Raw genomic sequence first — 26,115 nt, 5'->3', positions numbered from 1 at the left:
ATCCTATGACTTGAACAAGTGGAATATAGCAGCTTTAATCTTATGTTCCATCTGAAACTACTCATTGATTTTTTGTTCATCTTGACAGTAAATTTCTCTCCCAGGTGCTATATCTTGATGTCCAGTAAGACATTTTTCACATCACTGCAGCCTGTTAAATAAACTATCAGATAGGTAATTCAGAGAAGAAGGAATCTGTATGTGTATACAGATACAAGGTGTTAAAGTCAAGTTTCATAAAGGTCCTGGACTTTCCAGTAAGTCCAAACTCCATTTGGCATTGCCCACAGTATTATCACCATACATTGGAGCTTTGCTTTGCAAGCAGTGCTTCCACAGGAAACTTTCCACTATTTCAGTTATTAGTGTTGCTTTACTCTAGAGTGAAAGGAATGCAGATAAACTATTAATCATCAAGAAAGGAGAAGGGGCAGTTTTGGCAACACATTAATCCTGTCACCATCTGGGACGAAATTAAGCCAGAATTTACAAGAGAACTGATAATACTTCGTACTTCATTTTGCTGCTACGTTATACCAATACATTGTTTGCATGAAGAGGCACCTATAATTAATGGCCCTGCATCTTCTGTTCATGCCATATTTTGTATACAATATCAGTGTCTAGTTCACAGTAAAACAGTCCTGCATTAGCCACTGAAGTGGGAAGTAAAACCAGAAAAAACTATTCGTAATCCAGGGAAAGGAGATTTATCTCCCTGCCAATATCCAAAAATAGTGGTTTAGTGCCATATAGCATTCTGGCCATGGCTTTGCTGCATATGACATGGCACTGAATTGAGTCTAGGGAAGTAAGTGATTAATAGCATTAAGAAGAGCCTACCAGGCATTTATCATTTGGAGCACACCGACAAAAGAGCAAAGTTGCCTCTTATTTTTTTGGGAACTATAACTGGGACTTGGAAAATTTGGGTTTAGTGTATTTTGTGTCATGGCATTCCTACATACAGAGCAGCACAGGGAAGGTCTTTTAGTCTTACAGGCTCTATCCTGTGCATGAATAGCGAGAGAAGCAATTCCCAACTTCACAATATTGGGAGGATAAATATTTTAAAGTGGGATCATGCTCCCATGCTAGAGTTCATGCAACAGTACCAGTAGCTGAGAAGGCAATAGGGCATAAGGTTATTTATGGAACGAGCCATGGTCAAAAGTATGTCTGCAGGTCAATTCCCTTTACACTGGGCTTTCCTCCTTCCCACTGCCCTGCCCAGCCAATATCCTAGTCATGAATATGCCAGCTGGTCTAGTGTGGAGCTGGTAACAGCATGTGTTGTTTGAGAACAGCAGGTACTGCTTTGGAAACATGATGGGATTTAGCAAAACAGGAATGCAGGATATCATACAGAAACAGGAGTTTATTGCCAGTCCATTTGCTTTACTACAAAGTTTGCAGATGTGATATTTAATGCCAATTTAAAAAAAAAATAAAATTTGTTAATGATGAAAGACTCATCTTTAGGGGAACAAAGCAGGATAATCACTACTGGAAGGTGACTTGTGGAGAAACAAGAACTTAAGAACTTGTATACTGACATTTCATGAATTCATACAAGGAAGCATGCATTGCCTTTCACTCTTGCTGCATAGCCTTTAGCACAAAGCCAGCCTACCCCTTAATAAAGTAGCAAGTTAGCCAGAAAATGCTAGCCTTTTGAGAAAGCAAGAGGAGGAGAAGGAATACTAGAGAGACAAGCCATAGTCACCAAAGCCACAACTACCGACAGTACATTGGACTCCAAGACAAGGTAGGGTTTTTATGTTACCTAGAAGTACAAGAGAAGTCCATGTGGTGCTACTAGGGAAGAGATTTTACCATATTAGCTCTTCAAAGACTTTCAGAGCTCTCTTTTTGCTTCTACTACACATGCTAGTGAAGCAATACTAACTGATGGTCTCTGCACAAGTTCCCTCCCTAGTCAGTATTATAACTCTATGACTGAGCTTGCAAGCATTTCCCAGTCTTAACCTCAGGTCCTGTTTTGCAGCCAGTGGCATCTGTATCTCTTCATGGCAAAGTAAAGCTGAACAGAACTCAGCACAAAAAGTAGAGACAGCAATGCAATCAATAAAGGTTATAAATTTGTATATACTTATTGCAAGCAGTCGTGCATTATTACATGCCACATTGAAAACAAATACTATTTCTTGCCACTATCTGGCAAAACCCAGTATGACTGTGACAGTATATATAATTCTTTTTTATTTCACTGGGTCCTGAATGGAGAAGAGTTGCAAAAACTATTTTACTTGAGAGAAGCAGTGAGAGAAACAATGAAAAGATTTATAAAAAAAGAAAATAAAAAGGAAGTTTTACTAGATGGAACATCACAGATTTTACAGCTGTGACAATGAACCCAATGATCGTTCTACAGTAAAGCTGGTGGTATGTGCTCACTGAAGGGCAGCATACATTTTCGGTTCAAAGCACTATGCTTTTCCAAGATGTGGTTTTTGCAGGAAGGCAAGGTTGTTCTTCCTTATTTCAAATGCTGAAGTACATGTTGCTTTAAATCAGTGCTCAAAGATCCTTGGGACCTCCTTAGAAGTGTTACCTCATGACAGATTATCAAAAAAAGGCATCGATTCTCCTTACACAAATGCATGGTGAAATGCAAGCTCCTTTTGTACTTCATCAGTTCCTCAGCAGAGGAAGATACCCCCAAAAAAGATCACCCTCCTCCTACACAAAAAGAAGTCATTCCAGTGCAGCTAAAAGATGAATTTAACCCAGTTTACACAAGACTATGGGAGATGACTCCAAGAGTGCAGGTTGAATTCTTTCAACACCAACTCAGATACACCACAATGATTAAGGGGAAACGTGTATTAGCATGCTTCATTCTAGATTAAAGCTTAATATCTTCATAAACTTTGAAAACCAACATGCAGTCCCACCTCAAGAGACAAGCTATAAAGTTGCCACTATTTCTGTAGTGAAACCTTTTCATAATAGCATACATTTCCGTCCAGAGATTTCAAGTCCAGAACTTGACTGGAACCTAAAGACGTGTACTATCAAAACATGCTTTTCCTCATTGCTTCTGAGGAATTCCCTCAGTTCCAAAACCCAAACAAAGCTTTGCATAAAACAGAAGATAGAGAGCTAGAAAATAAAGAAGTGAAAGATACTGCTGAAGTGACCTTTCTAGTAGAAATATGGAAAAGACCATGCAGATACCCTACATTTAGCAGCTTCTGCCTTTCCCATACACAATAAATGCTAAAGCACGTTACATAACATCTCCCAGTATTAGGACTGAAATAATCTTTCATTAATGTAAGCATATTTACACACTCTCACATACTCGGCCAAGTACTGCCTACTCAAACTAACAACACTGAAGAGCCAATCCTGCAACTTTAGCATAAGACAGTATTAAAATTTGTCTAGAAGTTAAAAAGAATTAGGAAGATAGTCAAACCCACAGTCAGACTTGTTCCTCGCAAGAACAAAATAAGTTACACAGTTAAGCCAGAAAAGCATTTCATTAGCTTACCTTAGAGTGGAATGTTGTTCTCCAGAACTAAGTCCATCTGGATTTCCTTTCCAGAAAAGGATCATGAACACTATGCCTTCTCTTTTTACAATCTCTTTTAAACTATCAAACATGGAAAAGGCTGCTAACCCCTTTTATTTTGCCTTCCTGACCTTGATTGGCCTTTGCCTCTCCTGGACCTGCCAGCAATTGGAGCACTAATTGATGATATTGGTTTCACCTGATGTTTGTTGGGCCTGAGTCCCCTTTCTGAGCAAATTGTGGGTCAGTGCCCTTTCACAAAGGCCTTTTCTTAAAGTTCCTGTTCCCTTGGTTTTAATTAGTTACTGTATATTAGAGCTGTATTTCTCCAAACTTCTTGTTTGAACCTTCCTTTCACCCTCCCCTCACCCCCATCATTCCAAGCCCTTCTTCGTCTCTTTAAAAAACAAAAGTGATAAGAAAATATGCCTCCTATGCAATAGAAAATATGGTATTTCCCACAGCCTTCCCCAGGTGAAAAACACTGAGGCCAAGAATTCTCAGGTACTTTCCTATAATCAGTGTGTTCCCTAAAATGATGTGCCTCACTCAGCCTGGTTATATCCTACAATACCTATTCTCCAAACAGTAACACCTTTTTGTAAGATAAACATTCTGGGAATCCTTTCAAGTATTAGCAATGAAACTACTGAACTAACGCTAGTATTAACAGTCAATCTGCAGAATGAACCTGGGATCAGAGGCCGTCACTCTAGGAAGCTCGCTCTTGGTCTGGTCTCAGGCAGGAGAGAAGGCACTGCAGGCTGGATCAGTGCTTCTGGCTGGCTAGATCCACCTCACACGTTGAAGCTAAGAAATCTGTGTTTTCCTAAAGAGTGCTCGGTGGCTGCTGGAAGTTGGACTCTTTGCTATTTACTGTGTTCGGTTCCCAAAATTACTGCTCACTTCTGTTAATAGCAGCATATTTATTACTGGTTTCAGATCAACAGAATCTTTTAGGTATATTATTTTTCATTTCAGTTACCAAAACATGCCTTACTACTAAACTAAAAAACCTGCAGAGAATTAATGAACTATGTGCATTTTACTCATGCCTGTGGCTGGAAACAAAACAATTTTTGTAAAATGGAACTATGAATGGAAAATAAAGCACAAAATATGCAAGTGGCTTAAGGCATTGAATAGAAATAATAGAAATAACAGAAAACAATTGCCCACAGCGGCTTTCTGCTTGGGATCCTGAGTCACAATATATTACCAGAAGACAAAGCAATCTCTAGCAGAATGAATGACAGACACGATCACAAACCGCCAGTGACCCTCCACACGTTAAGAGCGACAGACATCAGTGGCAGGCAGCAGGGTCTGTGCCGCGGGAATACCAAAGACAGCAAAGTTAGGAAGTTCATGCTCATTCACAGAGCAATGTAAACTAATAACTACATAAGGGGTAACACAATATGAACAAAGACATCAAATTGTTGCTAGCAGATTTTCCATTAGAGTGAGAGGATGAATTTATATTTCTAAATCATGCTAATCCTTTTACTAGTACTTTGCTAGTTCTTTGTGTTTTCCTGAATACTCAAAACAGAAAGAAGGTTAAATAAGGTTTCTTCAAAAGAAAAAGCTAGCTAAAAAATTAGGAGACTAGAAGCACAAAAAAGAAACAAATAAAAACACCCCCCAAACAGATGGAAGTCAAATATCTCCCTTTAGGGGTGACTGTTATTCCTGACAGTCCAAACCAAAGATTTCCTATGGTTTCTATGGTTGTTTCAAGACAAGGGAAAAATGTGTATATTTTGGATGGCAATATCAGAATGCTCTCAGCATTATTTTTGGAGACATTTATGGGCTGTGATAGGTTTCCAGAAAGACAAAGTATTTTAGTAACATGTCTTTATATCTGTCATAAAGAATCTTTCACAAGTGCTGTAAAAACTCCTGGCCAAGAAACAGTGTTAGTCTCCCTTTTATAATTTTCATTTGTTTGAATGATAAGATTTAATGCATACACTTTGGAAAGTAACTTACATCAAGCAGTTACCAAATCATACAATAATGAAGATCGGTAGAAAAACTCATTACAGTCACGTCTTATTATGGTGAAAATTATGATAGCTTATACACAAGCTAATTATTTAATACTGTACAGCTACATTAACTACAGCTACAGTTACATTAATTACTAGTAATTACTATTAGAAATTTCTATCAGAAGTTCATGGGGTTTTATAAAAGCAAGATATGACTGTAGTGTAAGTGGAAAGTAAGAATATATTCTCAGTTTTGCCACTGATCTTAATGTGTGTTTCATCTGTGAAGACATATGATCACATTAAACGTTCCTCTATGAATGGTCTAACATTTGGGTCCTCCAAGAGAGGAAGAACTGAAGAAAAACATAGTCAGTGTTTTAATTTAGGAAAACATTCAAGTGCATGCTTAATTTTTCCCCAATCACAAAAATTTTCAGCTTCTTATTATCTTTGATTTAAATGGGACAGATTCGTACATTTAAAGTTAGCAACATGCCTAAGACTGTCCCGATGGGTTTCTTTTCTTTAATCACTCTGTGTTGCATCAGCCCATGTTTCTCCCTCAACTAATATCCAAGATAATGAGCAAGTGTCTAACTTTTCTCAGCTTTGAACAGAGGAGAAGAAAGGCACAGGGCTCAGTTCTCTGAGCAATGCAATATCCTGTTGTACACTAAACGCTCATTCCTTCACAGGCCAGCGTGAAAGCAGACACCTCTTGCAAGCAGACCTAACCTCCAAATTAGTCACCACATACCAACATTCAAAGGCCAGAGTTAAAGATGTGTTTTCCTCAAACAGTGGCTAAGGAGGGTCAGGTGGCTTGGGACAAACTAGGAAAGCCTGTCTGACAAATGCAGAGATGCTGGTAGGAAGCATTAAGCACACCAGCAGTCAGCAAAGCAGCAGAGATGCTCCTACCTGCTCAAATCACGTACCTGGGAGCACACTCCTGGATGGATGCTGACTAAGAATCACTGAAAAATCTGAATCAGGAACATTTTCCTAAAAACAGCAGAAGAATACAGGACTATGATGTCTGGTAGCTAAAGTACTTGGCCAAGAAGTTGGAGGTAGGGGTTTCAGGGCTTTCATAGCCTGAGGGAATTCAAACCTTCTCCTCCTGTAGAAATTTAGAGACCAGGAAACTAAGAGCCTATAGAAAGGTAAAAGCAGCCCTAGAGTTTCCTTTGCTGGGAACAGGAGAGTCCTGAGCTTGAGTCCTGCTTCTTTGATTGCTGCTTTGGTTTTATATCGAGCATGACTTCATATAAAAAGAGTAAATAATCTTGAGGTCTAAGACCTGAAGCACACTGTGTGATTTCAGTACTGTTAAAAATATATTCAATTGTTTGCCAATGCAACCTTGCATTTTTTAGGATGGCATGACATATATTCAGTAGATGTACTATGTCCTCCTCCCTGGTAAAATGTGCTGCTGACTTTCTAATCAATGAGATACTGAACCCATCCACTAGACTTACAATGAGCAATAGGCTTAAAAGTTTAAACGCTGTGCTACAGAATAGGTAGAAAAATTGTAATAAGTTATTTTCCTGGCATAAGTCTTCCTAAACAAGTTTCCGCTCTTACAATAGATGTGGATGTTGAGAGGTTAAATGACACACATTGTAATGTGTCTTCTCGAGCACCTCAACCTAGGTTGTGGTCAGAAATAGAGGGAGGCAGAGCCAGCAGTCCTAAGACAAATCTAGTGATGTTTACAGTTTTTGCAGTGCTGAATCAGAGTGGGGCCACCTTAGCACAGCATCTTGTCTCTGCAAGTAGCTGTCTTAAATTCTTCTGAAAAGGATGCAAGGAACTTTACAGTGACCTGCTTTCAAATAATCTGCTTCAGGAAAATTTCATCCTAACTACAAGACAGTAGTAGTTGTTTTATTCTGTGAAGAGTCATCCTGTATTCGCTAATTACTACAAGTCTTACTGACACCAAAGGGCTCTGAATCAAACTTACTGAAAAAAAGATAATAAAAAATAAGGTCTACAGGTGAAGAAATTCTGCAAAAGCACTAATATTTTTGAATTGTTGGTTAGCTAGGAAAATCCAGTTATGATTAATTTCCTAGTGTTTGATGACGCCCTATCTTCTGTCTACTTTCCCCAGAAAACATTTCGTTGTTCTCTTAGCAAGTAGTGAGATTTCACAAACAAAGCGCTTTTCAAAAAATGAACCCACTCAAGGCTATTCTGTGAAAAGTATGACATTCATTTTGCATTTATGATAATGTTTAAATAAATACACTCCCTAATGTGTTTCGCAAGACCTGGAGTGCTGCACAGAGTGGATAGATGGCTTCCCATCATCTTCATTACAGAAAGCAGATTAACATGGAGAGGAACATGCAGAGAACTTACTGGAATAACACTCCTGATTTGATAAAGACGCTAACAATAGCTATTAAAGAGGTCAAAATAAAAAGAGAGCTAGAGAAAGAAGTTGCAACAGCTGGAGACTTACAACTGCTCTCTTACCGTCTTCAAGCCTGTGCAAGCCTGCACTGAGGGACACACTCAATCACACACGTCCAAGCAAATGTGAGGAGGGAAAGAGACTCTCATAACAGAACTAATTGTGAACTGCACAAATTCATCTGAGGTTGAAATAAATTCTCAAAGCATTTGTTTAATCAGAAATAGCAAAAGCACTTCAGTGATTCTCCTCTAGTTCATTGGGAGGATCAAAGGAAATAGGGCTGGGGTGGTAACTAATGCAGTATCTCTATACCTCAGATGATGGTAGTCCTGCAAAACATTATTTATTTAATAAAAGAAATAAAATATTAATTTTCTCATCCTGGCAAAGCAAATACATTGAGCATTTTCTGTTGCATTTATATTCAGGTGAGCCAAGGGGATTGGATATTAATAATAGATAAATATGAGATTTTCTTGTATAGTTTGGAGAGATGCACAAGGCTTAACAAATATGGAGCAACACATTCCCTCCTCTTACTGCGTAAGAGAGACAAGATGCAGATGTGACCTTTGCAACAGGCTGGGAAAGAGGTTCTCTTGGCTACAGGAAGGAGGACTGTAGGGCTTGACCAAAAGCCACTAAGCCCATGAAATGAGTGCTGCATTTTGGCTTAAGCATCAAAAAAGAGGAGTAATAGGTGGGATGAGATAAAAGGAATAAGAAAAACATCATAACAATGAAATCCCCAGTGCTAGTGAGAAAGACTAGTCAGATTAGTTTTAATGAAAGCAAAGATATTCAAGAAGGATTAAATTTGGAATACAAGGCTCAGAAGAGGGTTTTCCTGCTACTGTTTTAGGATGATAGAAGAATAAAAATTAAAAGACAAAAAAGCCTGCAGTTGTCAAAAAGAGATGCCAAAATTCAGGTCAGGATTTCAGAAGCACAAAAGTGACAGAAGTGCAAATTTAAGGGGTCTAAAAGATGGACCAGAGATTTAACACTTGGAGGAAAACAAAGAGAGACCTAAAAATGAACACTAAGTCAGTAGCTAACAGAAGACCAAAGACTGGCATTGTAATCAAAAATAAGGAAGTGAAAGCATGACGGAAAATGCTTGAAAGACCAAGTTTGATGATGGGGTAGCACTTTAAGGTGGCTGGAAAGGACAGGTACCAGAGGTGACAGGTAGACAGAAAAAGTGGTGAAACAGACACCAAGGCACAAAGTGAAGTGAGGGGAGCAAATCCTTAAGAGACAGATACACCAAGAGCTTTTATGAACCAAGAGAGTTGTTTTGCTTTGCCAGATTAGAGTTAGTAGTTAGGCAGTACACAGAGCTGGTAACCAGCTGATAGTGCTGCATTTACTGCAGCAAACATCTGCGTTACTGCTACTGGTTCAATCACAGCAACCCCAGCTTCGCTTTAGAAATCCTCAGAGACAATGGCAGAGTGCAGTATTTCATGGGGATATTGCTCCTTTCATAGCTGGAGTTGCAGGTGCGACAGGTTTGTGCGCTAAACGCTGCGTTTCTTACTACACCACACGTAAGACAGCGATTCAGTTTCACAGGCCTCATTCAACAACCAGCAATTTACAGCAGTACTTGGTACCTTCTGGCTGCAGTTCCCAATTAATATGAGATACCGGAGAGTGCGGCTGTTGAAACAGCAGTGCTGATGGTGTCAACAAGCCAGTTAAAAATGTGTCAGGCTTTGTTCGGCTAGGAATCACATCCTTGTTATGAACTGAAGCATCACACCTGCTTCTTTTAGGTTAACTGACAAATCGCTGCTATGTAAATCTGCACTTTAAATATAACACCATGCCTCTCCTGAGGCTGAATGAGTGAGAAAATGAAACTGAAACAAAAAACCAAACACACCAAACTTGTGATATCTCACATGGCAACATATCCTCCCACCAGGGAATGTAACTGTCCTTGAGGCAGGATTACTCACAAACACCATATATATAATAGTATCCCAACACAGACAGAGAAGAGATGGTGTTTACCTGTCTTAATAACTGTCTGAATAACTACAAAAGCTGAAACAGAGAAAATTGTCAGTGCCACCTCTGATTCCCCAGAGAAATGAGTTAAATGATCTCGGACAGTCATTACGAATGTTGGACCTTCATTCCAATGCTGCTTCTAGTAACACAGGCAAAATGGGCGGCTGTAATTAAACATGGAGTCACACTCTTTTTATCATTTGTGGATGTGTAGCAATGGGGGACATTTCTGTATGAGCATTGTTGTCCTTCTGAAGACCCCAATCATGCCGCCAAGGACTTATACAGGGCTGTCCTGGCATTCCTGTCCTGTGTGAAGACACAAATTGGTTTCACAGGTGAACAAGCAATGAAAATAATAGCTAGGCTGTGATAATAATGTCTCTTCCATGTTGTGTGGCTGGCACAATCCCAGACACAGCTCAGAAAGATGAGATTCCTGCTGCCTGCTGTACCAGTAGGTCTTAGCTCATCTCCCTAATCCCCCTGCTAATTTTGGGGTGTACTAATGGAGTGGAAGTCCTGAGACTCTATCAAAATGCTTTTGATCTCTTCAGGCATCAAAAATATTTGAATACTGTATGGAGGTGTGAACCTGACAGCTGAGAGATCTTTCTCACCTGGTTCTGAAGTTATCACCTGTTAGTCATCAGCAGAGAAAGAATACTGGGCTGAATCATAAAACCATAGAATCATAGAATAGTTTGGGTTGGAAGGACCTTTAAACGTCATCTAGTCCAACCACCCTGCCGTGGGCAGGGACATCTTCAAACAGACCAGGTTGCTCAGAGCCCCGTCCAACTTGACCTTGAATGTTCCCAGGGATGGGGCATCTACCACCTCTCTGGGCAACCTGTGCCAGTGTTTCAACACCCTCATTGTAAAAAATTTCTTCTTTATATCTAGTCTGAATGTACCTTTGTCTGATTTTCTGTGGCAGTGCCCATGTCCTCAAAGAGTCTTTGTGTCCTGTCTGGGTGATTACCTGAGCATGGGTACGATTCAGACCTAAATCCACTCTTTCCCTCCTTTGATATTCAACAGCGTACTCTGTTTCTTCTTGCAGATTCTATGCACACTATTAAACAATTTAAGACACAGTCAACAAAACAACATTTGTTGGGGTTTAATATTCTGCACTTTACTAAAGTGCATTATGCTGAACAAGAGACAGTGGCTGAAAGCATCTAAAGCCTTAGAAACAGTGTCTGGTCAAAGGCAGTGGCATACAAACTGTGTGGTCAAAATACTTCCTGCTCCTTTTCATGCCAAAACCTCAGGAACATTAATATTTTTTATCCAGTTTCTGAGTTATGCAATAGTGTAAAAATGCTGTTGCCTTTATAGCTGTTCAAGGATTTCTGGTTTGAACTCGGACACATTGAACATGACTTGTTGCCTTAGGAAGACAAGGTTTTTCCTATCAACTTCTGGTGCACCATATACATCAGCATTTTAACACACCTGCCCAGCTGTATTGTTCAACATGGAGGGTTGAGCCAGAGCCTAAGCATGGTATTTCCTAGGACGAGAAGCCAAACTGCAAGGTCCTGAACTGCTATCAATCAGCAATGACAGCACTAATGTATACAGCTGAGCCTCTGAAGAGAATAAAACCAGCATTTTTTGAAATTTTGCAAAATGTAAAACCTAAATTCTAAAATCCTATATTTTCCCCATTGTCACTTATTTTAAAACGGATAGATCTAAGATGACAGGCAGAGGGCAAACTGTACATACAACATCTAATAATTGATCTCAACTAAATATTATACATCCTAACTTATTAGAATGAATACTTAAGAATTAAATGAGTAGTCAAGACACAACCAAAAAAGTTGCAAGTATAACTATATTATATATACAGTTTTACTTTAAGATTAAAGTAGGACAAATCAATTAATCCATCAAAATCAGAAGAGAAAGGAACTTCAGGTTCTGTAATTCAGTGAGTTTCAAAAATAGAACTTAGTTGCATGAAATTGTGCTCTGATCCATATGCTTCCATGGACAAATGCTATTACTGCCTCTTGTAAACAAGTTAATTGATGTGAGAGAATATAGTTCAAAATACCTTACATGTGAACAACATTTCACAAAAAGCACATAGTCTTGGGGTTGTGCTATGGTCAATAGTAATCAGTACAGTCCCATTGAAACGGATAAGACTATGCTGCTGTGTTCCTGTATCAGCTGAGACTGGCTCAGTTTTCCTTAAAATAAGACAAACATGTCCTCTCAGCTAGCAAAATAAATTAACTATTTAAGCTCTCAAAAAAATTTCTCATTAGCACAAAGGCAAAAATACTTTTTTAGATAAGGCAACCAAAAATCTCAGAGCAACTCTAAAATCCCTATCAGTGATTGCTCTGTCACTAAGCAGAACTCTCTCAGGAAAGAAGCATTCAAAATGGTAGCTGTTACATTGCCAATAAAATTACAAACGCTAGTAATTCTTGATTTTTGCCATCAGACTCATAAATTAGGATGGCACAAGACCTTGTGATCAACCAGTCAGACATTTTTGTGAAAAAAAGGTCTTGGGATTGCCATTAATTCATTTGTCCTTGCACTGCAGGGCTACAGTAGAAAAATACACACTTCTGAAGATGTTTTAATTTGCTTACTGTATATTTTACCTCGCGTCTGTCTACTTTTTAAACCCAAGAGACATATGCATTCAGTCAGGCTCCCATCTGATGTCACTTTTCCTGTTGTATCAGCCAAATTTGTAATCTTACAAAAAAAAAGAAATTCTTTCAACAAGCTGTGTTTTTCACAAAACTCTAATTATTGCTATTAATTATAAAACTCAATAAATCAGTCTCCCCAAAGATCAAAAAGAATTTCAAGATTTTAAAGTTTCTGTTTCTTGTTAAAAATTAATTTTTTAATCACCTTTAATATGATACATTCAGTTTTAATTTCTTGCCTATTAAAAATGTTGGCTTTCTCCAAAATGTGATTTGCCCCAAAGTTACACCCACACAACAGGTGGGTGGAAAAGCTAAAATTTTTTGTTTACAAACTGTCTTTGAACAGACCATACACTTTTCAAAATGTGTTTGGCATTGGTTGAATGCAATTTACACACATCACAAAATGAGAACAACTTGTCAAGATTTTATGGAATTGCTTTCAAATACATTATTTGTCAATTTTCTTTTCCTTGGAAGGCCTGATCCAAAATATGCTGAAGTCATTAGAAAGGCACTGACTCCCCTGAGCTTTGCATCAGGCTGTATTTATTCAGCATATGGAGCTGGCTAAGTAATTCACAAATATATTCAGTGAATTATTCATTTGTTAAATTTTATGTTTTTATGCCTAAACTATTTGAGAAATAATATTGCCCATTATTCATTCAGCTCTAAATCATGCTCACTTGTAAACAAAACAGGAGACTAAAGAAGCATTGGACAAAAATTACGGTTTTTTTGTTCTCCAGAAAGATGTGATCTCATGCTTGGTAAAATAAGATATGGGAGAAGAACAACGTTTCTTGGGTTTGCTGCCATGAAATACATCCCACTGAGGACTTTCTTGCCATTTCCTAATTATGCTGAGTAACAGAGCAGCCAGTTTGTGGGAATAGCTGCTTAGACATAATTTCAGAGGCTCGGGCACTACCTATTTGGGAAGGCAATATTTCTGGCAGTCAGAGACAGCTCCCTACTCCAGGCAGAAGGGCTCACCTTGCCTTTACAAGGATGGCCAAGAGAGCTGTGCTGCAAACAAACACGTACAGGACCCTCTCTGAGCTCTCAGCAGCTTTCTCGTTCGCATCTTGTGAAAGGATTTTCACAATATCCTCCTGCAACACTAGAGCAGGCTGAAAAGGGAGCGAGCCCATTGCGAGCTACTGTGCACTCACAAGCTTTTGAAAAGAAAGTTTCCCACACACAAAGCTGGCTGGCTGGGATGCTGCGATTTATGGACCTTGCAATGGTCCACTGCACAGGGCCAAGGGCTTTGAACTGTTGCTGTGAAGAGCATCTATTCTATGTGAAGCCTCACAGAAGCAAACTGACATTTGATATAATTTCTTACAGGTATTGCAATTCTCGCTTCTGTATACCTTGCCAAAATATTTGCAACCACGTGCATTTGACTGAAAACTTGGCATAGGAATTCCATCAATTATTTTCAATTCACTGAATAGGTAATTAGTCAGGGAAAAAGCACAAGATATACGGGCAAATCAGTGAGCCAATCACCGGCAGATGCCTTGCCTCAGAATTAAAATATTTTGACCTTTCATGGCAGATGGTTTAAGGTAAACAGAAGTTTAATAACAACGTTTCACTTGTTACGGTATCGCAATCAATACGCTACATGCGAAAGGCTATCTCACAAATGGGGACACTCTCAACACAGTGAAATGACAAGCTTTTAATAAACAGAAGAGTATTTGGCCACTGCAAATAAAGGCAAAGGAAATGTGTACTTTCACATCAGAGTGCATAGGTAAAGTGAACATCAGGGTGTTCCTCCAATAGTGCAAAGAAAATCAGATGGTGAGGTAGGCAGGGCTGCAAGGAAGGGCGTGGAAGAGACACCTCACTCTTCATCTTTAAACATCCTGGATCTGCCTGGCCTCTGCCTGCCTCAAGGACGGACATGTTCTGAGGGAAACCGGCAGGGAAAGTCACTTCACCAGACCTTCGGATCTGACAATGTTACAAGTGGGCAAATACTACCTAACACTAATGTTCATTCAAGATAAAATCATTTCCACCGCTTAAGCACATTGTGTTTTGTAATGAAATGCCTTCTCTCATAATAGATTTGCTCCATTCACAGCCAAAGTGCACATTGATGCTTGCAAAGTGCTTGTGACAAAACCACAGCTCTGCTGTTATTCGTTAGTATTCCCACATTTGCAGATTGATCTATTTGCTCTTCGCGCTGTTCAGCTTGTACCATAGCAATATTTTACTCAATGCTGTAGTAGTAACACTGCTGTTACAACCATGGTATAAGCTTCGACTTATGAAAGCAAGATTGTAGAGAGGAGTCATATTTTATATCAAAGCAGTTAAAACAGCTGGTAAAATCAGAAATCTGGTAATGGGATGCTATGGTCAAACGCTTTTCCACTTTTCCCAATTTCCATTCCTCTACTGAAAAATATTCTCTCTGCCTTCAAATTTCACTTCTCTTACACTTACTCTTTTATCACTTTCCCATAAATCACTTCTTTCAGTCTCCAGATGAATCAAACTCTTTGTCTCTGAGTGCCTGAAAGCCTGTCATGGCCATCTAGTGACGATGTAGAAATGCCAAGTACAAATGCAGCCCAGGACATTGTGTAGACTGCTGCACATTTGTCTCAAAATCATTCTAAACTGAATGTCGCATCCTCTTGGATTTGTTTTAATCTTCCTGGAACCTGACAGAAAATTTGCTTTTCACAAATATTAAGCAGCTTGTTAAGAAATACTAATCAGCTTGTTTTAATAATATCACTGGCAATATATGCACACTGCCTTTTAAATGATGGAAGCTCACCTTTAACTGGTCTACATTCAACAATAAAACAATCCTATTATACCAAAATATTTTACAAAGCAAGGGTCATAGTAACTAGAAGCTGTTCTAGTTTATGTAAAAATAGCTTGAAACAACAAAATAAACTGTAAGATATTGCTCTGCAGACAGGCTTTCAAAGGTATTTCACTGTGTACTCGTGGATTTTTACAAACTCGGCCATTCTCCTTTTCAGAGAGAGCGTTTCAGGAGATTTTCATATCATGTTGGATAGAAACTGAAGTGCAGCTTATAGTAATACTTTGGCAATTCTGAGAGCCAAATAATCTTTCCTCAATTCCTTTTCTTTTTATTGCTATTTCTTTTGAAATATTTACTTACTATATTTTATCTGGTTTTCTACACTAATATAGGAGAGTTAGATTCTCCATCACATAAAGGATCTTTTATAACTCTTCCATGATGTCAAGTAGCCTCAATGGATGTAAACACCCTTTTGAAAGAGGCCTCCCTGGCTGGTTTAAATATCTGTAAAGCAAGATACCAGCCCCATTCTAACTGCAGTACAAAGGGAAATTTGGATGTGATTGAAATCATCTGACTACGGATGCCAGAACAGTTTTGTTATATAATGCATGTGAGCACAGCTGCTTTCTTATCACAGGACCCAAGATGAATACATCACACATTGAAGGGCAGAGCTACCTTCCCTTCTGCCTCCTAATAAATCCCCCTTGACGCGTTGCTTTCCAGGGGCCATTCACAATACAAAATGAAACTGTCCAGAGAACAGACACAAGGAATTGGTACCAAACCGTCTCCACTTTCATCCCTCACCCCCATCACTTTCTGAATGCTATTTTCCAAAGGCAGCAGGAAGGAGATCCACTCTGTTCCTTGAGGTACTTTTATGTGGAATAACACAAATAATTTCTACAGGAACTAACAGGGTGCAGCCAGTCAGATGCCTGATTTGGAAAATCCTGGGGTGCCATTTGCCATATAGGCATGTGCAATGAGTCTGCAGAAAAGCTTTCACTCACAAACAGTGAGAAGCCATTTCTAATCTGTTCTTGACCTGAGAGCACCGTATTATTGAGTGAGCTCTACAATTTAGTCAAGATCACTGTGATGATATCAAGACCTACATGGTATCTATAAGATTCACACCATTCCCTGACGTGTGAACAGAGCTCAAACACATTAAAATCTCACTGTTACTGTGTAAACAGGACATACACAGTTTGACCACCATCTACCTTCTAAGAGAGGGTGCAATGTAAAATGTGTAACCAGCAGAACCCACATTTTAAGCAAGGTTTTCCTAACTTTCAACATCTGATCAGTCTAATCCAGTTGGGCTTCACAGGTTTCCACTTAGAAACCTACTTCAATATTTTGCTGATTCAGAATATACGTGAAAGGGGAGGAATATTCCACTCTCCAAGATTTTTATCATTTGATATGGAAAATACAGTACAGTAAATACTACTTTAAAATAGGTTTTCCAATCATTCTCACAAACTTTTCTGCTTTCTGTATGTAGTATTCACCACTTCACATGATGACCGTCTTCCACACGACAAGACCTTGAATATTTTTGGGTTGAGTACAAAAAATCTTTGTGTCAAAAGCTGGGAGAGTGAATGATAATGCAACTTGTTCAGCCTCTGGGATGCTCAGCAAACTGAAAAGACTGAAGAAAATTGGCTAACTATAGCACAAATCAGATATTAGTACTGAACTAAAACTGGTGCTCTTAACTGAAGGCTGGACAACACATAGTGACAGTGAGGAGAGAAAAAGAAAGGCATATTTCAAAGACAGCCTCTACTATCAGAAATCCAGAGGCTTCCTTCAGAGTTGGGGGAATCTGTGAGAGCAAAGGTGGGTCAGTGATGTATGAAAGAAAAAGGGTTTGGCAGGGGCTTCATTTCTATTCTCACGCAGGGCTGTGAACTCTTGGAATATTTTTTTTTCCTTACAAGGTGACTTTCTGCTAAAATTATACACAAGATTCTCCCTCTGTGACCCTAGCATAAAAATACAAAGACCCAATCAGATTTACATGCATTGGAGGAGATCAGGCTGCTTCGCCCCTTCAAGTGCAATAGTATCCATATAACTAAACCATTCTTCCCAATCTGTTACCAACTAAAGCATTATTTACAGTTCAAGTCTTTGATTTTATCTTGTTTAACAATTTCATTTCTATGTTCCATAAAGGCGAGAATAGAAGATCTATTAGGTACAGGAAACTGTGAGGAAAAATTCTCCAGAACGGGTTTTGCCATATTGAATGTTGCCTTCTGGTCTGGTTTCTGGCAAGTTGTAAGCTGACTCTCAATTATCCTGACCTGTGGCTATTGCCACATACTTTCCCGAATCATCCACAAGATGTTGAATGAACTCAGCATAACTTATTTTTGTTACACAACAGTGTGAAGAATGCAACTAAGTATCATGGACTGGATGGCACAGAATAAGTGTGCAGAAATGACTCAGTATCCAGGGAAAACTTTCAAGCTTGTGCAGACATGACATTTTCCTGGAAAGCAACTGTTAAACTCTGACTAATGCATTCCCCTCTTTTCTTCTCCCTTTTTTAAAATTTATCCGTACAGGCTTTGAAGCTCTGAATATTCCTGGGCACTGAAAACAATGTGAGGTGAAGACTGTAAAAAATGTCTGAGCAAGCGGGAACTCAGTCTGGATAATACTCTCTATGCAAAATTTTGGGAACGTTTTGGGGAAATGTAGCAATCCAAGGGCCTAGAGCCAGACATTTCCTTTTTGCCCAGGCAGTCCATATTTCCAGGGCACCTATTCGGTGTCCTGGAAAGACTGAAACTTGGCCACTAAGTAAGCTGCTTCTGCAAGCACAGTTCTTACGCAGGTTGGATGAGCTGCACTGCTGACAGGCTTTGAGTCCCAAATGCTGCTGGCCCAAACTAGTGAAGGCAGCTCTGGGGACTTTAGGAAATTATGTCCCTGCCACAAGCCTGGCATCAGCACAGCTCCCCTCTCTTCTCCCTCCACTCCAACTGGAGAGCCTCTTGATGTCACATCCAGAGATGAACTCATAGTGAAGTGAAACTAGGTGAAAGTGGACACTAAGTGTAAATAAATACTAAGAAGTAGCTTTAGCAAAGGAAATCTAAAACAGATGATGTTTCCCCACCATCTTAACAATTGTAGTTGACTACCCAAAAGAGTGAAAATATATATCATCCCCATTCAGAACTCACCTAGAATTTGCTCCTAGGAAGCTAAACATCAGTGAATGTGACAAAGAAAGCTCAAACTTGCTCAATTATGTACTCCTTGCTTTGTTTCAGGCTACTTCACACTATTCCAGTCTCCTATGTGAAATAGCTAGTCAATCCCCCTACTCTAGGTAGACATCATAGAAAACGAAACTTACTTAAGAAACTTTGCTGTAAACCTTAACATAAAATAGTATCACCTGAGTATGCTATAGAATCACATAGGAAGGCATACAAAATCCCATTTTGTTGGAAACAGCATCTTACCCTGTAACAAGGAGGTCAGCAGACTGAGAACTGAGGTACTCCGGTCTGTTTGCCATGGAGGTAACCTTGAACAAACTCTTTTCCCTCGCTTTGTCTCAATGTATGTGTTCTTGAGATAGTTAAACAAGATCAACAGCACAGAGAGGCAGCAAGAATTACTAAGATTTGCCGTGTGCCTTGAAACATTCAAAAAACCACCACTATTCTAATCCTGACTACCAATACCCATTATGAGAAAATTACCATATATTATTACGTAAAGCCATAGAGTTGCTAAAGACAACATGTAATGTAATAGGTGAGCATGAATGTTAACTACCTGAGCTAGCAAGAGGAACTCTTTTCTCACAGATATAGCTTCCAGCATGTGTGGATGCAGTACTTTGTTTTCTCCAGAGCAATGGTGACATTTTAGATCATCTTCTGTGCTATAAATGGAATACTGTGATCTCCTGAACATTTGATACCTGGAAGACCATTTCCTGGTGCCCGAGTCATTAACTTTCTTGGATGACATTGCCACATCTGTAACAAAAAGATGTAATGTGCTGCTAATTTATGAGGCTACTGTAGTGCTGATATTTTAAACTACTCGGGTGTGAATAGCAAAATCTGGCTGGTATTTGAAATCTCTTTGGCAATATTAACTCACTGTGGATGATATTTGAAATCATTCTGGCTCTCGGGGCATGGGAGACAGATAGAACAGTACTGGCCACTGCAGGAGCTGAGATAATATTTCCCAAAGCCAATACTTCATTTCTAGTGATAGGAGAGGAGTGCATGTGAACAAGAACTTAACAGGGCTGCTGGTTCTCAGATTAGAGCTTTGATCAAACACTGTTCCTGTAGAAAATTAAACCACTGACTTCAGATTTATCTTTTAACAATAGATGGGGAGGAAGCAAAACTTACTTCTGCGAAAAAGGCAGAACTGGACAGTAAAAGGTGGTTTTCACTTTACAAAATAGAAAATGAATCCATGTTCTGTGGGTCTTATTGTAAGCCTTTAGGGGACAATTATTGCCATCTAGTGTGACTGCGGGCATAATATAAGCCACAAAATCGTACCCACTCAGTCTACTTTAAGCCAATAACCTCCACTCAAAGTAGGTCATGACTTTTGGAAACATTTGCAGGCTGGGTGTAGAAATACCTTCTGGCTGTGGTTTCTCTGACTGCTACGTCATGTTACTGTATTGTTTGAGTATCCAAATTGTTGCCATACTTCTGATTTCAACATTTATTTTCTTGATGCTGATTGATCTGTGTCTTATGACAACTTAGAGAAAATCAAAATCCCTATCCCTACTTAACAGAAAATTGAGATAATCACATTAAAAAAAAAAAAACCACACCAAGATCAGGAAGTACGGATGGTGCTAAAGAATTAACCTTGCATTAAAGAAACTGTCCTGCCCAGAGACACCGTGTGTGCTACCACTTCAGTCCAGTAGAAAAACACACAAATTCTAGTATGCTGATTTTACAACTATGGTTATTAAATTATTAAGATCTAAACAAGATACATGTAAGGCTGTCAAAACACTCAGGGAGAGATTTATTTCAAGTTCAGATCTGTAACTGCATGTCATCCATGTATGCTGACAACCAATAAACTTGAGAACAAGAAATCAAAAAGTCTCTGGGGTAGCACTCGGGTGACAGCCAGTGCTCACCCCGTTGGCTGGGAGGAAGAACAGTCCTCTCCTAACTAATCCCAATTCCCTTCTTTCAAAATATAGAATGTAAATGAGTTTGGCTGCAGATAATGATGTTTCCATTATTAGTAACACCCTGAATAGCTTCAAACCCTGGCTGGGAATTTAACTCCTGGGGACTTGGTTTGGCAGGATCTCCTTTTAATAGACCCCGCTCAGCAGAGAGTGTGAAATGGCTTCAGAGTCCTCTCCAGGGGCACGGGTAGGCCTGCACGCTTCATCACAGGCTATTACACACTCAAATTCACTGAGTTGAAAATCTGTAGGCAATATATATAACTTCAAAACATCCATGAAGCGCCGCAATCTGTCTGGAATTATTACCCTGTAATTCTGAATGTATTTGCTGACAGAAAATAAGGATTTGGTATGAAATCCTTTTCTTCTGTGTTGTTTCTATGGCTGCCCAGGGATCCCCAGAGGAGAGGCTGAACCAGAGGCTTTCAGTTCCATTTTTAAGACACAATTTTACGGTGTAAATTAACTGACCAGCTTGAATTGCACTGGAAGTAACCTCCCCAGACAGACCAGAGCAAGATACCTGGCTAGGAGAAGATCCTTTTATGCTTCACAAAAATGGCCTCATTGGTAATGGCCAAGACTGGTCATAGCCTTTGTTAGGGTTACCAGCAGGAATAAACCACAGGTCCTTCACTCAGTTACCTAATTACCGCTGGTTGTTTATCTTCTAAGCACTGGAGGCCTAAATACCTTGGCACTCTTCTCAGTGGAGAGAGGAGGCATTTTCACATGGGATGCAGCTTATCTTTCTGCATTGGCCATACCAGCAAAGAAACTCCGTGCCCAGCACAGCGGGGAAACTGTTAAAGTTACATGGGATAAGTCCGGGCCTACATTTTCCACAGTGGCTGAGTCCCACAGAAAGATAATGGTATAGGCTTGAATAGGACTTACAGTATGTTTTCATCCAAATTTTTTCAGTAACAACGGTGTCTTCACAGGAATTCATGTTTCATTTAAATATGGATTTTGATGAAAGTGCATTTTTAAAATTATAAACATTTGAATAACAGTTTTAAATATTTTGAGAATATGTTTCTTTTTTTTTTCATTGCATTTAATATCCATTGAATAGTCTAGACATATTAAAATAGAAGGTGGAACATTATATTTAAAACATCCAGAATTTCTTTCCTCTCACAAAATCTTCTTTGGGAAAAAAAAAAACCAAAATCAAAAAACCCCAAACCAAACCCAAGCTCTGTGCGCATCTTGGCTTTGGAACACAAAGTTATCCAACTGTGGAATTTCCTAAAAGCCCGATAAGGGAGTGCTGCCAAAATCTTCACTGCCTCTTTTGAAAACATATAGTTCATGCAGTTCAATAGATTTCCATCAATTTGATCAGATGACATTGTCATCTAATTAATTCTAGTACAAATTCGTGTGCCTGCAGCAGAGAATTGGCTGAAGATTGAGGCTTCTTTTAGTTAATTATAATATAAAGACAACCCAGTTTATTATAATGTTCCTTGGGGTAATAAATCTGCAGTGACCTTAACCATGATTTTTTCTGTCAATTCAAAAACATAATCTTCATTCTTGGTTAGCCAGGTGATTTAGCATGTTCTTCAACTGCCCAGCAACAGATTATTTCATTTATGCCTTCCATTTATTCTTCCAACATCGCTGATCCAGGTAATAAAGAATCAGGTTCACAGCTATTATCACAGCTATGGTTAATCCGTCATAATTGTCTACATCTTAAATTAGGGTTATTATGCTGAATTGCATTTAATAGAGTAGCTTCATTGTATGCATCAGACAAGCTCAAAAAAAAATGACCTTGACTGACACACAAGCCATTTTAGATTCCAATTCACTAAAAATATCTCATTTAGAAGCATTAAGCAGATGCAGACAATGGTCCTTGTCCTTCTGTCTTGCTGTTGGTTTCCACAATACATAGACAATATTTTTTAAAAAATGTACTCCCTCACAATAGGAAGAATGCTGTAAATGACAGAAGTTGCCATCAGAGGATGAGTTTGCATACAGACACTGGTATTGTGTTTTGTCCTTCATTACTCACCTAAATTATGTTCTGCTCTACTTGACCAATGTTCACTGCTGAAATCTGTTTTATTCCAAAGGATGCTTTTCTTAGGCCTTGTTTTCACAGATAGATTGAAGAAATGAAACCCTAACAAAAAAGAAGGCAAGTGGGTTAGTAGGTTTAGTCCAAGGCTAAAGAGATCAAAGTCTCTTATTCCTGCGTCATTGGTTTACAGTCACAGATGACATCAGAAACACTGAACAGCAATGTTAGACTCACAGAATCACAGAATGGTTGAGGTTGGAAAAGACCTCTGGAGGTCATCTTGTCCAACCCTCCTGCTCAGGTGGGGTCGCCTACAGCAGGTTGCCCAGGGCCGTGTCCAGACAGGTTTTCGATGTCTCCAAACATGGAGACACAACCTCTCTGGGCAATGTGTGCCAGTGCTCAGTCACCCTCACTGTAGAAAAGTGTTTCCTGATGGGAAAGTGCCCATTGCCTCTTGTCCTGTCACTGAAAACCAATGAAAAGAGCCTGACTCCATTTTCTTTACATCCTCCCTTCAGATATTTGTACAGATATTCAGAGATCCCCCCTGAGCCTTCTCTTCTCCAGGCTCAGCAGTCCCAGCTCTCTCAGCCTTTACACATATGTGAGATGCTCCAGTCCCTTAATCATCTCAGAGGTTCTCTGCTGGGCTTTCCAGTAGCTCTGTATCTCTCAATGCTGAAATAATTTTTTTTTTTTTTTCTCCTGGCAATCAGAGAACACAAGCAGAATAGGCAACGGTGATATCAAGAGCACAAAGTAGTAAAAATTTTTAAAAATAGACGAAGAGATACACACCAAGTTGAAGCAAAGATGTCAGGTGAGACCATAATCTTTTGTTCTACCTCATCAAGAAACTTAGCAGCACACAAAACATTCTGCTTTAAGAATGTCCTCCAGCGCCTGCTATGGAGTGATGTTGGAAGGTGACATTTTACTTTTCTTGTGACTGGTTATGTGCCCTGGGAAATGTAAAAATATCACTAAGGTATGCATAAGAGAGGAGTTAATTAGTTTAACTTCCTGATGGGAATATATTAACAGTGTAATAAGATGCTCAAATACTCTCTTTATGATTGTCCCTGCCAAAATAGTTGTTGGAAAGCTTTTTTGTAATACAAAAAGTTTTATCCTCCATATGGAGATCCAGATGCTGACTATGATCTTTGCGTGGCAGAGGTCGCTGCAAACACTCAGCCTCTAGATCTCAGCAAGCTGCACCTCTGAGACTGTTATTGGAAGGATCCTGTGTCAGGATCGATATCTATAGACAACTTTCTCCTAAATTCCTCTATGAAGCCAAAGGGAATCATTTCCCTGTATCAATGCACAATGCTTTGAGAGGAAGCAAATATTGTAATTTTTTTTATTGCCACTCAGTGCTTTTTTTAAACTATTTTGTGGCGAAGCTCAAATGCAATTTGTCCTGCACAGTCATTGCCCAAAGTGGACAACATAATTAATCATCTATCCGTATGTACTTGTGACTTAAAATGACTTTTAGCTAAACACTCTTACCCTAGCTCTCCCCTTGATTAAGCCTGAACCATGTAAGCATGAATTTTATTACTGGCTCTCTCCTTCTGTCAGCTGGAATGTCACTTTGGAATTTAATCTAATGAAAAAAAGCATAGTATGTTGATTTCCCCACTGTTCTAAAAAATGTCATCTATTTTCCTTTTGAAATACTTTTTAAAATAGATTTTTGGATAGCTGGGATGACCAGTATGGTATTTCCTTCTGAATAGCTTTCTAAAATCATACGTAAAATACCTTCCTGCTTAAATAATGAATATGTGTGATGTAGAATTACGATCCCTATAATAAAACCTTAAATCATCTTCCAGTTTCTTTATAACTGTCTAGACAAGAAAAATCTTCTCGAAAAGCCCCACTAACCTTAGGATCATCTTTTAAGAGGACACTGTCTCCTAGACTATTTATATATATCTGTATCTGATAGAAATCTGTGGATAGGACACACAGTCTAGTTTCTATTTCCCTGCTTTAGAAAGCCAAACAACTACATTTAGCTGATTCTTTCTCTCCAAGAAATGCATTATATAAACAATAAAGAAACTAAGACTTTGAGCAGCATAGGCAGCAGTGTGTTCATTTAAATCACTCCAGGTTTACAAATGAGAAGGACTGTAAACCTTCTTTTTTAAGGTTACAAAGGAATGGTGGCAAATTTCCAATTATTTCAGGAGATCAAGCAGCCCTTTTCAATGCCAGAGTTTTTCACATTTCTGTAACATTGTCCTGGCTGATTCAGCCACCTCATTAGTAGTTGCTTGCATTAAATAATTATAAAAAAATTGGAACACATCAAGACAAATGTCTGTGAAAATAAAAAATTCAAAATTCAAAGTAAAATAAAATTTAATAAAAAGCCTCCTGTCACTGCACATCCCCAAGTCCCCATATTATTTTGCTGATTCATTTATAAGATTATATATTAAACAGCCATCTTTTTGAAAGGCCTTTCTGGTGCAAAGTAAATTAACTTGACACATAAATTGTTCCCAGCTTTTTTTTGTTTGCAGCTTTTCTAAAAGATTAAATCTTGTTGCCAAAAAAACAAGCATTAAAAAAGACAAAAGAAAAGAAAATAAAAAGAACAACAAAAATACCTGGTGTGGGGAAGAGATATTCCCTGCCTTCCAACACCCACTGATTGCAGGAGACGTGCCTAGGAACCAGGATCTTCAAGCAGACCCACATGTCATTTTGGGAAAAGATTTTTTCAAAGTGAGTAGGTCTGTTTCAGTGACCACCACATTGAGTTATAATCAGTTTATACAAACCTAGCACTATTTTTTTGTCATAAACAGTAACAACATTGTCATGGGCTCCTTTGAAAATCTTTCCCTTACCTGTTTCACAAGGAAGGAAGCTGTAAGGTGAGTTTCTGGTCACGTGGCCACTGTTTGGCTGTACTAGAAAATCAGACCTGGTGCCATAACTGGAGGGAAAAACCTCAACAGCAGTCCGTGTTTTCTATTCTGCAGTTATATCACCTATACAACTGCTGGTACTAAGAAAGTTGTCAGAATAATGGTACTGCCGTATCAGTGCAGCTCGTTTCCCTGCTGATCCAAGAATGGGTATAGTGATACATTATATTAAGGCCTCTGTGTTTGCACTAGCAGGACCTTACCACTTTCACAGCACTGTTATAGCTTAAATACTACAGCCATGCCCTGGATAACCATCTTCTGCCATGAAAACTGCTTGATTTGGAATAATTGAAGTACTTCTACATATTATTCATTTTGAATGAAAGAGTTAAAGTTCTTTAAGTTC

The sequence above is a fragment of the Calonectris borealis genome, chromosome 16, assembly GCF_964195595.1.
Source record: "Calonectris borealis chromosome 16, bCalBor7.hap1.2, whole genome shotgun sequence".
Lineage (NCBI taxonomy): Eukaryota > Metazoa > Chordata > Aves > Procellariiformes > Procellariidae > Calonectris > Calonectris borealis.
This window is presented reverse-complemented; position numbering follows the sequence as displayed.